General features: G+C 45.6%; 1 protein-coding gene across 4 annotated transcripts in view; it reads right to left on the reverse strand.

Annotated features, from left to right (window-relative positions):
- Window positions 1-2,281: 2,281 nt before the first annotated feature.
- The window catches only part of COQ7 (coenzyme Q7, hydroxylase), a 33,928-nt gene continuing 17,541 nt past the window's right edge, over window positions 2,282-18,668 (reverse strand). For 2 of the 4 annotated variants that reach the window (XM_054714784.1, XM_008141536.3), the window contains one exon: window positions 11,750-12,028. The gene's annotated coding sequence lies outside the window, so the exon portion shown is untranslated. Of the gene's footprint in view, window positions 2,564-11,749; window positions 12,029-12,927; window positions 13,248-18,668 lie in introns of those variants that run through there. The other 2 variants (XM_054714782.1, XM_054714783.1) reach the window with 2 other exon arrangements.

An 18,668-nucleotide genomic window follows, 5' to 3' on the forward strand; every position in this document is an offset into this window, starting at 1 on the left:
ACTAGAGTGCTGCTCAGAAAAACCAGGGTCAGGACTCAGGGAGGGGACCAGAATTCCCCTTCCTCAACTGCTGGGAATTTGTCTGTATCCGTTGTCAGAACTACATTGGGACCTCAGCCAGGGGGAGCTTTGTTTTATTGCATAATCAGGGAGCACTCCCTGAATTTATCTAAATTTAAATAATCATCTTTATTTAGTTAACACTCATTCCATCTTCCCTGCTCTCACCATCAATTAAGGAGAGCAGGATGAAGGCAATAAAAATGTTCAGAATCCAGCTGCCACCTGGGAATCAAGACTGAGGATGGCTCCTGGGTTAAGCACCAAGATTACTCCCAGGAAATCCTGAGCTGAGCCTGTTAGAGCTAAGCAAATCTGCTTTCAGATCCCATCTCCACTACTATTAGCTATCAGACAGTAGTCTGTCAGTCAGGATTCTTTGGGTTGTAAGTGAAAGAAACACAGCTCAAACAGAATTGATTGTATCATGTTAACAGACATCTAGGGGATCCTACTTCAGTAAGGCTGGATTTAGTTCCTCTCCATAGGCTTCTTAGCTGTTTTCTTCTAAGTTGGCTGCACACCCCACATTGGGGACCGAGCCCACAACCCAGGTCCTCTCCATATGCCCCTGGCTGCTCTAGCTTCACTTGAGCCTCATTTATCTTCACTGCGAAGAAAAAGAAAGTTTCGCTTGCCTGAAAGTTGCAGCAAATGCTATCTATGCCTAGGGATAGCCTTGGGTCATATGCTACAAGCATCCAAGTTAGAGAATGCAATGATTAGCCTGGCCTGTGATGGAGCTATGGACTGAATTGTGTCCCTTCAAAATTAATAGGTTGAAGCCCTTATCCCCAACGTAACCGTATTTGGAAACAGGGACTTTAGGAGGTAGTTAAGATTACATGAGGTCAGAATGATGAGCCCTAATCCAATAGGACAGGTATCATTATAAGAAGAGAGAGAGAGAGAGAGAGAGAGAGAGAGAGAGAGAGAGAGAGAGAGAGAGAGAGAAGAAGAAGAAGAAGAAGAAGAAGAAGAAGGAGGAGGAGGAGGAGGAGGAGGAGGAGGAGGAGGAGGAGGAGGAGGAGGAGGAGAAGAAGAAGAAGAAGAAGAAGAAGAAGAAGAAGAAGAAGAAGAAGAGAGAGAGAAAGAGAGAGAGAGAGAGAGAGAGAGAGAGAGAGAGAGATAGGTCTCTCATTCCCACACACCAAGGAAAGGCCTTGCGAGGACACAGGTAGGTGACTGTCTGCAGGCCAGGAGAGCCTTCACCAGAAGCCTGACCTTGCTGAACCTTGACCTTGGACTTCCAGCCTCCAGAACTGTGAGAAAATAAATTTGTTTTTTAAGCCACCCAGTCTGTGGTATTTGTTATATATACAGCCCCAGCTGACCAAGGCAGTTGGATACCCAACCCTGGAACCAGGAGATGAGATGAGCCTTGCCCAGACCATGGGGACTGTGGTGGGGTGTTCCCCAAAGAAGTCAGTATGTTTTGCTGGAGAAGAGGGAGGGGGTGTTTTGGCATTTGAAAGCAACAGGTGGCCACCATATTTTGATAAATCCCTTAATCTCACTTTGCTTTAATTTCCCCATCTATAAAATAGGAGTAATACTAACAGGGTGACTTGTTTTTCTCCTAGTAGATATGGTGGCATGCTATCATCAACCATACAAAAAGGGCGATGCTCTAGATCAGAGGTCAGCAAACATTCTATGTAAATATTTTAGGCTTGTGGGCCATACAATCTCTGCTACAACTACCGGGGTTGGCTGCTGTAGTTCCAAAGCAGCTACATTTATTTTCTGGGGCTGCTGTAACAAAGTACCAGAAACTGGGTGGCTTAGAACAACTGGAATTTATTGTCTCACAGTTCTTCTTTTTTTTAATAATATTTTATTGATTTTTATTGATTTATTTTTAAATCAATAAAAATATTTATTTAATATTTTTATTGATTTATTTACAGAGAGGAAAGGAGAGGGATAGAGAGTTAGAAACATCGATGAGAGAGAAACATCAATCAGCTGCCTCCTGCACACCCCCTACTGGGGATGTGTCTGCAACCAAGGCACATGCCCTTGACTGGAATCGAACCTGGGACCCTTCAGTCCAAAGGCCGATGCTCTATCCACTGAGCCAAACCGGTTAGGGCTCTCCCACAGTTCTTAAGGGCAACAGGGCTGTACTCCTTCTGAAGCCTTTAGGGGAGGGTCCTTCCTTGCCTTGATCCGCTTCTTTTTTCTTTTCTTTTTTAAAATATATTTTTTATTAATTTCAGAGGGAGAGGGAGAGAGATAGAAACATCCATGATGAGAGAGAATCATTGATTGGCTGCCTCCTGCACACCCCACACTGGGGACTGAGCCTACAACCCGGGCATGTGCCCTGACTGGGAACTGAACCATGATCTCCTGATTCATAGGTCGATGCTCAACCACTGAGACACACCGGCTGGCAGCCTTGTCCAGTTTCTGGTGACTCCAGGCATTCCCTGGCTTGTGGCTGCATCACATTAACCTCTGCCTCCATCTTCACATGTTCGCTTCTCTGTGTCTGTATCTTTTTTTTTAATTGATTTGAGAGAGAGAGAAAAGGAGGGAAAGGGAGAGAGAAACATCGATTTGTGTTCCATTTATTTATATATTCATTAGTTGATTCTTGTATGTGCCCTGACCAGGGATTGAACCTGCAACTGTGGTGTATTGGACCAACTGAACTACCCAGACAGGACCTGTGTCTATATTTTTTTTCTTTTCTTTCTCTTATAAGGACACCTGTCATTGAATTTAGAGCCCACCTGGGTAATCCCAATGGTCTCATGCAGAGATCCTTAACGTAATTATTTCTGCCAAGACCCTTTTTCCAAGTAAGGTAACATTCACAGGTTCCAAGTGTTGGGATGTGGACATAGCTTTTTGGAGGTATACTGAAAAAAGCTCACTTTTCCCTCCTGTATCTTCTTTATCAATTCACATGGAACACTTCACCCCACTGCACTGAGTCAATGATGTGTTTCTGTTACTGCTTTTCCAGCCCGTAATTGGTTCCCATAGCTTACTTCCTCCAAAGAGTTCAGGTACAGGCCTCAGAACTTTGACCTTGGAAAATCTACTGTATGTGTCAGAGCAAATACAAGCCCACTTATTTATTTATTACCCACTTTTGTGGGTTCTTACTGTATGCCAGGCAGAGGGGAACCTGAAGGAAAACAGGGCACTCCCAGCTGACAGATTAAAACACCGCACAATATGGGTGGATTCAGAAAACGGTTTTGTAGACTTTTGATAATTACTTCATTAAAAATTTCCTTTAATGTTTAATACTTGACAAAAGCCACTCCTATTGTTTTTTTAACAGCTTAGCAAATATATACACACAGCCCTCCCAACATTTCTGATATCCCAGAGGTGTGTCTCCCAACACCGAGGAGAGGAAAAGTGAAAGAGGAGGTGACTCATTTCCCATGGAGGCCCAGGAAGGCTCTCGGGAGGAGACATATGACTAGGCTGTGGAGGATGGGAAAAGGCAACACTGTGTATCACATATACCATGTGCCTCCTGGACACAGCCTTTCCTATACAGTTTCTCCTAAAATGCTCAGAACAAGCCCAGTGAGAGAGGTGCTGTCATCAATGCCTTTTCAAATGGGGAAAGTGAGGCTAAGAGGATGAGTCACATAGCTGGCAAGGCTACTTCAGAGCTGGGCTCTTATTCCTGGTGCTTTTTTTCCTTTCACATTGTAAAGGGTTTTATTGCACAGAAAGAGAGCATTCTGGGAAGGCAGGTTAATTTATGTTTGTATCTATCTCACTAACCAGCGGATGAGGTTCTTGGAAGGAGGGACTTTGCCATAGTCATCTTCGTATCAGAAGCACCCAACACTGTGCCTGGAACGTTATAGGGGTTTTCTGAATGAATGAATGAATGAATGAATGAATGAATGATGTTTCTACCAGTAGAAATTCAGGGAGGCCATTCCAGGTAATGGGAACAAAATGTGTAAATGCTCAGGTCCAGGAGCATGTGATAGTTGGGGGCTGGGGGAGACAGGACATCGGTCCTATTGTTGTAGAAGTCTAGAGTTGGTGAGTGGATACTGTGGCATTCACTGACCATCCATTCCAGCCTTCTTCTGCAAGCTGGGGCTGGAAAGCGAAACGCATTCCCACATTCCCTGGCACGGGGACAGGAGCTGCCCAGGACACCTGCTTTGCTAGTGCAGCTGGCAGCAGAGGTGGGTTGTTTTGAAGCCCACAGCTGGGCCCTGATTCCACAGGCAGCTCCCTGGTGGGTGGAGGCGGCAGCTCCCTCAGTGGCCCAGTCTGCTGTGTAACTTAGGAATCCTTTCTGGAAGTCCCAGAGTCCTTTCCTGCAGCTTTCCCACAGCTTCTCAAACTAACTGGAATAAATGATCTGTTGCTGTTTCTTAAAAATGTCCTGTTGGTTCTACTATTCATGACTATTACACAGCCCATGGCACATGCTACTCAGAACACCCACATGGCCTATCCTCTGTTCAGAGAGACGAGCCCATCAATCACACTTTTGTGGTTGTCAGAGCAATATTAAGTTGATGCAGATGTCTATAAACACTTACTCTAAAGTGACAGGAGCAGAGCAGCCAGTAACAAGGGGCCTGACACACAGCTCTGCCAACAATGCCACCCAATACGGGATGGTGACCAAGTGACCTAAACCTATCTAAGCGAGAGTGTGGGCAGAGACAAGGGGAGGAAGGAGGGTACATACATTCCGGTGCCTTACGAAGCTGGCCACAGCTTTGCAGCAGACATAGCTGGCTCCCTGGTTTGAATGGGACACAGAAACCATGAGGAAGCGGAACTCAGAACTAAGCAGCAGGCATGGAACAGACAAAGGCTTTGAGAAAATAAAAACCATAGCAGGTCAGGGGAGGGTAGGAAGGAGGACAGCAAGCAGCTGATCTGAGAATGGTGGGTATCAGAGTTGGATGTTGGGGCCCAAGGGCTGCTGTGTGCCTGTGTGACAAGCTAGATCGTCCCATCTGAGCGAGCAGCTGCTGCCTCGGTTCCCTGTGGATCTTATAACAACCCCTGCTAGACTCAGGGGTGGCTGTGGCATGAGTTGGGAGACATTTTCACTCAGTCCCCTAGAAAACAGGACCTAAGGGGACAGCTTGCATGTGAATGTGTTCTGGGGAGTACAAAGCCAAAACCAGAGGGGAAGTAAAGCAGGGAGGGGAGGAGGGTGTATACATGTGGTGCATTACCAAGCTGGCCACAGCTCTGTGGCAAACACAGCTGGCTCCACAGTCACCATAGATGCTGCACAGAGCCCCTTTATCTCTAATCAGCCGTTGAAAAAGAAGGCAGCCAATTCAGTGGATGGTTCCTTCCCATTTCCTGTCCCTCATCTGTCAAAGTATGCCCACTGGGCATTAAATGCCAGCACTTCCTGGCTGTGTCTCCAGGTCGACGGAGAAGCCAGAGCCTCTGCAGGTCTAGCCTAGTCTGTACACATGCGGTCAGTCTCTACTTCTTGGTTGGCTCCATGCAAAGGAAGGCCTTGCTTGGTGGCAGTGATGGCTCTTTCCAACTGTGACTGATAATGGAGCAAGTTGTCACTAAAGCTGCCCTGGGCAAGAAGCAAGGCCAGCAGACAAGGCCAAATGGTCTGGGTGGCCCATCAACTGGGTGTGGTGCAGAATGCTTCCTGGGGAGGTGTCTGCTGAATTGATTCTGGAAGATGAACTGGCCATTGCCAGACAAAGGAGATAGAGGAGGATAGAACGTGCAGAAGTCCCTTTGTGTATGGAACCCTGGACAGATGAGAGAGCATGGTCTGGATTTCAGTAGGTCTGAAGTTTGAGGCTGGAGGGAGAAATGTTATGAGATGAGACTGAAGATCTGGTCACAACCTGTGTACCATACTGTTTGGTTAGGAAACTCTTGGTTACTAGTAATAAAAGACCCCAACTCAGTTGATTTAAATAGCAATAACATGTTACCACTTCACCAAATGGAAGTTTGGAGGTGAAGTGGCTCCAGGCTTGCTTAATTCAATGGCTCGCCCACATCACTAGGTTCCTTCCATCTTTCTGCTCTACCTTCTAGACTAGCTCTCCTGGTTACACTATAGCTGCCATGGGTCCAACATCACAGCCAGACACACAAACATCCATCAGAAGATGGACCAAGCACCATGTCTGGTACTTTATAGAGGTGGCTGTCTCCTATGGATCTCTATTTTAGAGCAGGGAAATATTTCACAGGAATTCCCCAGCAGAACTTTCTGCAAGTTTCATGGTCTACAATTGCATCATGTCCAGGCCCAAACCCATCACTGGCCAGAGGAAGGGAGTTGCCCTGATTGGCTTATATTTATGAGGACTTACCTCTGAGCTAGGGCTACAGTCACCTTTGTTAAGAGTAGATACCTGAATAAATGTGGGGTTCTCTTAGTAAGGAAGGAGGAGGACTATAATATCAATGAAAATATTAATTAAAATGTAAGTTCTGCTGTTGTTACAGAGACACTTTTCTTGTCTCTCATGAAACAGTCATGGTGTCCGGAACTCGGGCTCCTTCCATCTCCTTGTTCCACCCTGCCTAGGTGCTGCCCTGACATCTATAGTGCAAGATGGCATTCCAGCCCATGGGAAGGAGTAAACGGACAAAGGAAGGAATTAATTGCACACTGCACATTACATTGACCAGAACTTAGTCACATGGTATGGTACTGTGATCTTTAATAAGAAAGATAAATTTGGTCTTTGTCCCTATTTCTGGCACAGATCTCCTAAAACCTTTGGGATTTCCTAAGTGACCAGAGTGTCAAGGTGTTTTTTGTTATGTTACTGAGGTGACATTTTTCACCAGCATCTGAGGATGGGGGCTGTTTTCCAGGAGAACCAACCATGTGATTAGAAGGTTGGAACTTTCAGACCTCTCCAGTTCCTCCTCCCCACTCCCCCTTCCGCCCTCCATCCCCAGGGAGGAGAAAAGAGCTGGAGATTGATCTCAAACACCAATATCCAGTGACTTAATTAATAATGAAGCCTCCATAAAAACCCAAAAGGATGAGTTTGGAGAGCTTCTGGGTTGGTGATCACGTGGAGATGTGGGGAGAGTGGTGTGCCTGGAGCAGGCATGGAAGCTGGGGCCCTTCCCCTCTGCGTCCTTCTATCCGGCTGTTCCTGAGTTCTATCCTTTCATAATAAACCAGGGATCTAGTAAGTAAAATGTTTCTCTGAGTTCTGTGAGCCATTATAGCAAATTAATCAAATCCAAGGGGAAGAGGGTTCATTGCCTGTCAGAAGCACAGGGGACAACCTGGACTTGCAATTGGCATTTGAAATGGGGGGTAGGGGCAGTCTTATAGGCCTGAGCCCTTAATCTGTGGAATCTGATGCTACTTCTAGGTAGACAGTGTAAAAACTGAGTTCAATTATAGGGCACCCAGCTGGTGTCCAAGAATTGCTTGGTGACGTGGGAATATGTCCTTCCACACATTGGAATTGGTTCCAGTAACATACACAGCCACATGTAACAGCAAAGGAGGCTGAGAAATGTAGTCATTATCCTAAAGCATGTATCCTGCTAAAAAATGTGTTTTATTATTATGGAAAAGAAAGAGAATGAATATTAGGGGACAATCAGCCTTTGCCATGGTAGTCAACCAACAGTATCTATTCCAGGGGCTGCTACGGGATCAGTTCTATCCTAATTGCGATTCATTATTTGTGTGATTACTAATTAAATGTTTGTATTTCTAAATATACTGTAATCTCTTCTTATGAACAGTGACCTTATCTGTCCTGTACACATTTAATCACTAATTGTTGAATGACCAACTAAATGAAAGAATGAATGAATAATCCTTATTTCAGAAGTCCAGCAAAGTAGTCCCATAAAGAGCTTTTCACTAGAGAATATTCTTCCCTGGTCTGTATTTCCAAAACCACTGTTTATGAGTCATGAATAATGAAACCAGCATCAGTCAAAGGGGAGCTTTGGTCCAGCAGAGATGAAGGGCCAAGAGAGAGCTAATGAGTCTGTAATGCAATTTTTTGCCAATAAAATGGTGCAATATTAAATTCAAGGCCATGAGATTTACACTATAAACCCAACACAATTAGAGAGTAAGAACCCACTTCCCCACCTGCTCCAGTTCTTCTAGTTTGAATCATTTTATGGACATAGATTTCCCACTGGCATTGTCTGGTGATATCACGATGAGAATTTTGACAGTCATTTAATTTCTGGTTGCAGGGCCAATAGGGCCAAAAGAGACTCAGATCTGAGTGGAACATGGAATCACTGAGTTCAGAAAACCACTGTCTGCAAAGTTAAGAGTCACATACGAGGCCCCTTCTTCCCTGCCTCCTGCTATCAGCGTGGAGATAAGAGTCAGCATGTCCGGAGTGTTACCTGTTCCACAAGCAACATCTTAATTAAGCAATTTACATGGTTTTCACTCATTCAGCCTTCACCACACAGAACAACCTTATGAGGTGAGTTCTATTTTTATCTCCATTCTGTAGATGCAGAAACTGAGGCATAGGCAGAATACACACTTTGTCCCAGGTCAGATAGCCAGAAAGTGGAAAAGCTGGGATTCGAACCCATGCCTCCCATGATACCTTTAACAACCCTACACACTATCTTGAGTCAGTTATTTTCCAAATGGACATTAGATAATGTTTTCCAGGACGTGGGGGAAAAGATCAAAGTAAGACATATGAAGGGAATTTTTCATAATGCCCAATTTACAGTGGAGTCTCCTCTTACAGGGTAGGGACACTTCAAAGTCAGCATGTAGCAAAATAAAATTGCATTTAGTTCAAATTGCCCTTGCCAGATTGGCATAGGGGTTAGGATTACACATCTGTCAAAACATTTAATGGTCCACTTCCAACTTAAACATTTCACTGTATCTAAATTTTATCTCAAAAAATACCACAAACACATATTGGATTCTACTGAGTAAAATGCATGCAGAAGTATTTAGGGGTGAAGTGAACTGGTCTCAGCAATTGCCTTTGAAATATATAAGAAAATCAGAGGAACTGACAGGTGGAGAGAGGGATGGATAAGTGGATAGACATATGATACAGCCAGTGAAGTTAAACGTTAATGGTAGAATCTCAGTGGTTGATGTATGGATATTCTCTGTACAGGTCTTTTGATTTCCCTGTTTGCTTGAAAAAATATCTATACTAATAAAAGGGTAATATGCTAATTAGACCAGGAGACCTTCTGGATGTCCTTCCGGACAAAGCCATGGTGGTGGGGCTGAGGCAGAGGCGGTTAGGGGCGATCAGGCCGGCAGGGGAGGGAAGTTGGGGGCGAGCAGGCCGGCGGGGGGTGGCAGTTGAGGGCAAGCAGGCCAGCGGGGGGAGGGAGGAGGCAGTTGGGGGCAAGCAGGCTGGCAGGGGGGTAAGTGGGGGCAAACAGGTCGGCAGGGGAGGGCAGGTGGGGGTGATCAGGCCAGAAGGGGGGGCAGTTGGGATTGACCAGGCCGGCAGGCAGAGTGGTTAGGGGCTATCAGGCAGGCAGGCAGGTGAGTGGTTAGGAGCCAGCGGTCCCGGATTGTGAGAGGGATGTCCGACTGCCAGTTTAGGCCCGATTCCACAGGGGTCCCAGATTGGAGAGAGTGCAGGCCGGGCTGAGGGACACCCCCCCACACCCATGCATGAATTTCATGCACTGGGCCATTAGTTTTAATATAATATTGAGAGGGGAAAAAACAAACATTTAAAATCTGTTAGGATGTTGCTAGTTTGGAAACTGATATCCTGTCTCTCATTGGCCATCACAGTCAGATTTTTTTCCAGCATCAAAACCAAAGTTTCATCAGTTGAGTACCCAATGAAGGAACTGGTTTGAGTTCATGGGCCAAGTTATGTGAATTAATATGTATCTTTAAGCACTCAGCATGGTGAATGAGCCATTGTAAGACATGGACAAGGGGAGACGAGATCAGCTCTTTAAGTACAGTCAGTATTGTCCATACTATTTAAAGTGCTCTCTCCCACACCCGAAGCATTTTTGTTTATGTAGCTAAGCCACAACAATTTAAATTTGCAAATGATTTGGTTCTAATACAGTCATTTAAAAAATCAATCCAGAGTATGCCCTTCCACTCTGTTGAAGGTTAAAATAACCATTTTCTGCCCTGGCCAGTTTGGCTTAATGGATAGAGCATCAGCCTGAGGGTCCTGGGTTCCATTCTAGACAAGAGCACATATCTAGGTTGCAGGCTCGATCCCCGGCCCAATCAGGACGTGTGTGAGAGGCAACCAATTGATGTGTCTCTCTTACATTGATGTTTCTCTCAGTCTTCCTTCCTCCCCTCCACTCTTGTCAAAAATTAATGGAAAAATATCCTAGCGTGAGGATTAACAAAAAACAAACAAACAAGCCATTTTCTTCTAAGGAAAAATTGATAATAATAACAATCATGGGAAGTTGGTTTCTCTCCTTCGGTCCTAACAGCAAAATGAAAAGTTGGCAATCCTAGGTCAATAAATCACTTCATCCGCCACTTGCATGTGGGCAGGGCTCTGTCTGCCTGCTTTGTGGCCCCTTATCTCACCAGTGCTTGGCACAAGTGTCACTCCATAAATATTTGTTGAAATCATTTTACCGGCCTGTGAAATCGAAAGGGTTGGGGAGAAAAAAAAGCCTGCACCTGGATGCAAGAAGTCATTACTAAACCCACGGACCAATAGACAGATGGGCCTGCACTAGGGCCCGGCCCCACACAGACATCCTGTGATCATCTAAGGACACAGTTGTCAAGGCATTCCAACCAGCAAGAACAGAAAGAACCACAGCCTGTCCAGGATCCTCCCAGTGTAACTCATACTCCACACCTTTCACTTGAGACAACTTTCTCCCAAGGAGGGAAAATATGACTCTTTTATGTGCCTCAGAAGCCCAGAGGATCCTTGTGTTTTGACACCAAAAAAAGGATCACTTGGGATTTGCATCTCTTCTGGAAGAGGAGGCACAGCAGAGAGGAACCCCAGGACCACCACTGGGGACCATACTTCCCTGCACTCTGGGAATCCTGCCACTTACTCATGAGACCTGGCTTCCCGGCACCTGGGTGCATCTACAAACCCACAACTGTTCCTGCGCCCCTGCTGTGTGTCAAGCACTGTACTTTCCATATGTGTAATCACTAATGCTCATAGCCAACTTGTATGTAACAGGTGGGTATTAATGTCATCTCCTACTTTACAGAGGAGGAAACTAAAATTCAAAGGGATTACAAAACATGTACAAGACCATCCAGCCAAGAGCAGATAAAACCAACAATTAAACTCAATTCCATTGGACTTCCACCCCAATGCCCTTACCATGACAGCTCCTTGAATTGAATGTCAAAGAGGCAGTGTTGTCCTTAGGCCTACGATGCAAATGAGAACTAGAATTGAGGCCATTAATGCAAGCTCCCTAGATTACCAGTATGGGTTAGATCATTCTAGCAGCTATCTCTTGTTTCTGTTTTCTTGGTATCCACCTGGTGGTAACAGCTTGATTTTTCTTGGCAACTTCCCCTCCCTCAGCTCTGTTTGTTTGATTTGGATGTCACTGGTCACAACCCCCAGCTTGAGGAACAGACACATGACCTAGGCCAGTCGGTTGAGAGTACAGTATTCCCTTGCTCACTATGTGATTCAGAGTGAAAAGGTGACCCAAGTTGATCCATAAGTTTTAGTTAGCTTTTGCTACATAACAAACATCCCAAACCTTAAAGGCTTAAATAACAAACATTTATTATTTTTCACAATTCTGTGGGTAGGCAGGGTGGTTCTTCTGCTCTAGGCCAGCTCAGTTGATTGCAGTGGTCTCTTGGTGGCTTGCCTGGAGCTGAATGGTCTAGGATGGCCTTCTCAGTGTCCAGTTGTTGGTAGACCGGTTTGTCTAAGAACATGTGAAACAGCATGCTTCTGATCCGTGTAATTTTTCATCCTCTGGTAGGCTATTTCAGGCTTGTTGCTGTGGGAGCAGCATTCAAAGAAATCCAGAGCAAAGACTGAAAAGCAGATTGAGACTTAGGCTTGGAACTCATATACTGTCACTTTTACTACATTCCATTGGTCAACACAAGTATAAGATCATCCAGCAATAAACGGTGCAATAAATTCCACCTCTTGGTGAAAGAAGCTGCAAAGAATTTGAGGCCATTTGCAATTTACTCTAGTGTCCATTTTCACTGGGAAATTGAGAAAGAGAAGTCCTTTTTCTATCAGAGTTGCTGATCCATTAGGCTGTAAGCCCCGAGATGCTGGCAGGCAGCTTTGCAAACACAGGGGAAAGGCTTGTTGGAGAGGAAAGGACTACCAAGACTAGAGATAGAAACTGCTGCTGGTTTCATTTGAGCTCCACTCATGCCTATATTTAGGTTGGTTTGAGTCTCTCCTCTGAGATTGGAAGTGAGAGAAAAGAGGGTTTCTTTCCTTCTGAATACCTCCCTCAGACTCCCAAAGCATCTCATAGCCCACTTCTTAAACGGTGGCAATAGCTGTCCTCCATAATTGAATGCTGTCATTCTCAGTCAGTGTGAGATGCTGTAACAAAGCATCATAGACTGGGTGACTTATAAACAACAAAAATTTCTCTCTCACAGTTCTGGAAACTGGAAAATGCAAGGTCAAGACACCAGCAGATTCAGTGTCTGGTGAGAGCCCACTTTCTGGTTCAGAGACACTGTGTCCTCACATGGCAGAGGGGCAAGGAGCTCTCTGGGGTCCCTTTTATAAGGACACATTTCATATGTGAGGGCCCACCCTCATGCCTTAATCACCTCTCAAAGGCCCCATCTCCTAATACCATCACCTTGAGTTTGAATTTCAACATATAAATTTGGGGGTACACAGACATTTAGCTTTGAATTCCACTTGAGCTCATGGCCTAACTTTTGGTATCCTTCTACTGAAATAAATGATTTCCATGGAGATGGGAGGGACAGGCTGGTAAGGAAGACAGGTGTGGTGAGTTTCACAGAAGAGTTTGCTTTGATTTCAACAGAGACAGGGTAAGTCTGCAGGGATTTTTCAGGAAAGATGTCAGGAATATGGTAACATACTAATTTAATGACGAGCAGGCACCTGGAAAGGGTGCCTGGTTTTGGACACTGGTCACTTTTTGGTGGTATCTGAATCTATCCATAGCACCCAAATCTCTACCATTTATGGTTTTCCTGTTAGGGTCAAATAGAGAAGCCATCCTTTCTAGTTTATGTGAATTCAATCCTAGTATGTGGCAGGAAGAGGTAGGAACAAAAATGGGGAGAGAGAGAGAGAGAGAGAGAGAGAGAGAGAGAGAGAGAGAGAGAATATGAATATGAATCACCATGTAAACATTGTAGGGGACCTACCCATCTACCTACTGTTTTTGTCTATGAGCACACCTTTTGGTGGGCATAAGATAGAAACTGTGTATCTGCTCTTGTTCCCTCACTCCATCCCAGTTCCCACCTGCTGGGTGCAAGTAGTATTTAAAGATGGCTATTTCCCTTCAACATGGTCCTAAGAAACACCGTCTTATAGTGCTCAACTAGAGAAACACAGTGATGGGTTCCAGCCCTGGAAAAAAATCTACTAGGTATAGGGAGTTTCTGGGAGACAGCACAATGCTGTGTTGTCTAGGGAGTTTAAGAAATGGTTTCACCTGGAGAGTATCATGCTAAGTGAAATAAGTCAGTCAGAAAAAGACAAGTATCACATGATCTCACTCATATGTGGAAACTAATTAACAAAATAAACTGATGAACGGAGTGGCTCCAGAGACATGGAAGCATGAAACAGACTGCAGAATCTCGGAGGGCGGGGTAGTTGGTGGGTGGGAGGGGATCAACCAAAGACCTTTATGCATATATGCATAACCAGTGGAGGCAGACAATGGAGTGGCGAGGGCCTGGGGTGGGGGTGAGCGGGGGTGGCTAGAGGGGGTCGATGGGGAGGGGGACGACACACATATGTAATACTTTCAACAATAAAGGTTTTAAAAATAAATAAATAAAAAGTAAAATTATTTCATAGAAGGGAGTCTTTGTCAATGCGTGCCTTCCATCCTTACCGACTTTGGAACCTCCCCTATCTCATTTCCACACTGGAAAAGATGGGGAACAGGAACAAGTCACCCACATTCTCTGAAGCCTGCCACTCTCATCCTTTATAATATCTTTATCAATTGTAGCTTTGAAGACTTTCACTGGAGGATGTGACACCCTACATTGGACAGCTTGAGCCCATCACTAATGCAGATGTGATTTCTAAGACTCCAAAAGCCAGCACTGCCAGTAAACTCAGACTCCTCGCCCTGAAGCTCCTGAGTAGTCTTCCCAAACTGCCCCCCTGCTCCTATCCTGATGGCTCCAGAGGGCAGCGTGAAAGGATGCCCCTCTGCTGACTGCCACACTGCCGGGTTCTCCAGCCACATCAGGCTGCCCAGAACCTAAGCAGCATCTGGCCATCAGCTTGACAGGATGCTGAATTGCCTGTGTGTACCTTTCACTGGGACACGGGAGCCCTTCACTTTTCCCTTTGTTAAAGGCACACTGGGAAGAAAGACGGGACTTTTTATAGCCTCTCCAAAGGTCAGGCTTTCTCCTGTGGCTGGAAGTGGCCCTCAACACACTGTGTTTATAAAAGGGATAGATTATCAGCCTTACCTTTACATCAGGGCTGTGCTGAGCTCATAATTTACCTCCCTTTTCTTCCACAAAGCCACCCGGGGCTCAATTTGATGTGTTTTATTTCTGACCCTGCATGAGGGATCTACCCCAAATACCCCATCCTACAGGAGGCCTTGAACAATGCTCACTTCCTTCTTCACCTGCGATAACCAACCTGGACTATCCGGAATGAAGCAGGTGTTTGATTTGCATGAGTAAAAACACAAGACTCAAACTAGGCACAGCTTGCTGTAACCACAGGGAGAGACCAAGAGCCAGGCATCCATATATGTTCAGAGCTATTTTAATAGGACAATCCTCATCCTCATCCCACTGTGTGGCTTTTGTTCACCTGAAAGGTACCTGTGTGGATTACCGATAATTCACTCAACATTCATTGGTTCAACTCATACTTACTGAACACCTACTCCGTGCCATACTGTTCTAGGTGCTTGGAATATACTCAGTGAACAAAACAAGATCTCAGCCCGCACTGAGCTGGCATTGAAAGCCTTGTCCATTATAGTGGGGCCATAGAATTTATTGCCCAAACTCAGACACTCTTGAGAAGGAAACTGATTGCTGAGGATTATTAAGTTGGACAACAAGCACAGACCAGAACCATCCTGGGCAAACCACAGGGGAGGTGTGCAGCAGCCGAAGGCTTTGCTGGTAGTGGACACTGCTCAGTAATCAGGTGCTTCTAGAGCAGAAAGAGCCATGTGCTTTGAAGGTAAGCAGTGCTGGGTTTGAGTCTCAGCTCAGAGACTTACTGAGTGTCATCAACTACTCATCCCTTCTCTGATGAAGTTCAAGTTTCCTAGTAGTATGGATTACGTGAAGTAACACGTGGAAAGACCTAGCCCACACATGGCACTTAACACCATAGACAGGTTCAGTGACTTTAAGCAAAGTGACATATAATGAAACCAATTTTACTATAGGCTAATGGATATAAACAAGAGTTAAGCTCCTACAGCATCTTATCAATGTTATAACGAAATGATGTTGAACAAAATGATGCCATTCAAGGACCTGCTATAGAGGTTTAACAACCATTGGTTTCTCATCGCTCAACTCAATGCCAACACCCTGACCTGCCCCACCACACCTCAAACACACACATTTACTAGATTTGGAAGCTACACAAGTCATTTTGCGCATGTTGAACTGTAGTGTATTTTCAGAATGGCTGCTGGAATTTCGGCCTTGATATCCATATCGCAGGCTGCATGGAACAGTTGGGGGAAGGCAAAAAAAGCAGCTTCCAGTTGTCTGACCCTTCCCTGAAAATCCCACCTAAGAGCTTCTGTTCATGTATCACTGACCCAAACACAGTCCCATGGGCACCTGCAGCTGCAGTGTGGAGAGAGAAGTCTGAGGGCCTCCCCTGGGCTCTCATGGAAATGGATGGATAAGCACGATGTCCCATGTGACTCCAAGGAGGTGGGAGTGGTCCAAGCTGTCCCTTCTTGCTGTGGCTTTCTTAAGGTTCCCTTCCCTCAGATGGGGATAAAGTATGGAGATAAAGTCAGGAGGCCAGACTCTCAGCCTTAGCCGTCACCGTGGGTATCTTTTTCTCCCTATCTGGAGATGCCCTCTCCCCCTCCCATCTTTCCTCTACTTTAGTCCATTTTAACTAATGGCATTTCATAAAAAAAACTTCAGATAATTTTTCTTCAGACATGATCTCTTCCCCTAATAAACACTTAACATTGTTAGCAGCACACTTCCTTATCACCTTAAGTAATAGTGAATGGGAAATATACTTTATGCCTATATACTTTAACCAATACCCGTGACTTTCCATTTCCTAATTTCACATACAGTAACTCTTCAAACAGCTCAAACAGGTTCCTGGCTCCTCCTGAATCCTAGTGAAATTAGTACAAAATGTTGTGGATCTAAAAGGATGGGGGATGGCAATTCCAATGAAAGCCCTCTCTACCTGCCAAGGAAATGGATTTGAGAGCAGTTTGAGGAGGAAAAATTATAGATTTTAAGATTAATTCGATGTGGATGGTGAGGCTGAAGAAAGTCAGAAGGCTGGATTTTGGCCTCTAGTTTACACAGCTGGGTATATCTTTTAATCCCCAGTGGCTGGCCCTTTATCTGGCATAAGGCAGATGCTAAATAAATTTTGTGAATGGAAAAACACACACACACACACACACACACACACACACACAACCTTTCAAAACTAGTCACTTCCCTTGACATGATTTCCTTATTTCTGTCCTATATTTTTATTATTTTCCTATTCAGCCTAAAACTTGCCACTGACTCATGTTTCCTTTAGGTCCTGTATTAAGTCAGAATTCTCGAGAAAAACAGAACCAATGGGGGTTGGGGTGGTGTATATAAAAGGAATTGGCTCACGTGATTACAGAGGCTGACAAGTCTCAAGATAATCCGTTGACAAGCTGGAGACTCAGCAGAGCAGATGGGTGGTGGAGTTCCAATCTGAAAGCCGGTGACTCCAGACCCAAGAAGAGCCAATGTTTCAGCTCAAGCCTGAAGGCAGAAAAGGACCAATGTCCCAGCTCCGCAGCCAGGCAGGAGGAATTCCCTTTATTTTCAGGAAGGTCAGTCTTTTTATTCTATGTGACCTTCAACTGATTAGATGAGGCCCACGCACATTAGGGAGGGCAATCTGCTTACTCAGTCTACTAATTCAACTGTTAATCTCAACCAAAAACACCCCCACAGAAACACCCAAAATAATGTCTGAAAAATGTTTGGTATCCATAATCCAGTCAAGTGGACACAGAAAACTGACCATCGCTAGCTAATTTTATGAATGCACCTGATTGACTAGCCAACAAGTCCTGCTCTTCTTCTGGAGAGGTGTTTTCTATGCAGTCAGGGTCTTGGCAGAAATGAGAGGCACTCAAATGGGAGAACTGAGTGGAGTTTATGGATAAGACTTGTTCAGAAAGGTGAGGGCAGGATGAAGGGAACTTAAACTTGAGGGGTGGTGAAGTCTCCAAGGTCCTGAGACAGTTGGAAGCTTTTATGACTTCCGGGTCTGATGGGGCAGACAGAGGGAATGTGCCAGCCATGTTCAAAGCACTTGACTCATATTACCTTTAAAAATATGCTTTTTTTATTGACCTTAGAGAGAGAGAGAGAGACATTGATCAGCTGCCTCCTGCACATCCCCTACTGGGGAATGAGCCACAATCCAGGCATGTGCCTTGACTAGGAATGGAACTGGGACCTCTCTATGCATGGGATGACACTCAACCAACTGAGCCATACCAGCCAATGCTACACATATTACCTTTAAAAAAAGTTTTGAGACACTAGAGGCCCAGTGCACGAAATTCGTGCATGGGGGGTGGGGGGTGTCCCTCAGCCCAGTCTGCACCCTCTCCAATCCAGGACCCCTCAGGGGATGTCCAATTGCCTCTTGCAATCCAGGACCACTGGCTCCTAACTGCTCGCCTGCCTGCCTGATTGCTCCTAACCCCTCTGCCTGCCTGCCTGCCTGATCGCCCCTAACCACCTCTGTATGCCTGCCTGATTGCCCCTAACTGCTCCCCTACTGGCCTGATGACCCCAACCGCCTCTGCTTCACCCCACACCCGGGACCCAGGATTCCCTCCTCTGGCCAGTTGCAGGCACCCGGGACCCGGGCTTCCCTCCCTCTGGCCAGCCGCAAGTACCCAGGACCCAGGCTGGCCACAGCCGTAGGGGACCATGGGAGGGCGGCTTTGCCTGGGCCGCAGCCACAGGCGCCTGGGACCACAGGGCGGGCGGCTTGTCCCTCTCCTGGGCCGCAGCTTGGCTGGCCCCCATTCCTCTCTCCCCAGTGTTGAGTGTCTGAGCTGTTATGGTGTGATGGCATGAGGGCGTCATGACCATTTGCATATTAGCTCATTATATAGGATAACTCACATACCAGACAAGTCACTGATTTAAGTGTACACTTCAATGGCTTTTAGTATATGCACAGTGTCCTGTAACCATCACCACAGTCAAATTTAGAACATTA

This window comes from Eptesicus fuscus, chromosome 4 (assembly GCF_027574615.1).
Source record: "Eptesicus fuscus isolate TK198812 chromosome 4, DD_ASM_mEF_20220401, whole genome shotgun sequence".
Taxonomy (NCBI): domain Eukaryota; kingdom Metazoa; phylum Chordata; class Mammalia; order Chiroptera; family Vespertilionidae; genus Eptesicus; species Eptesicus fuscus.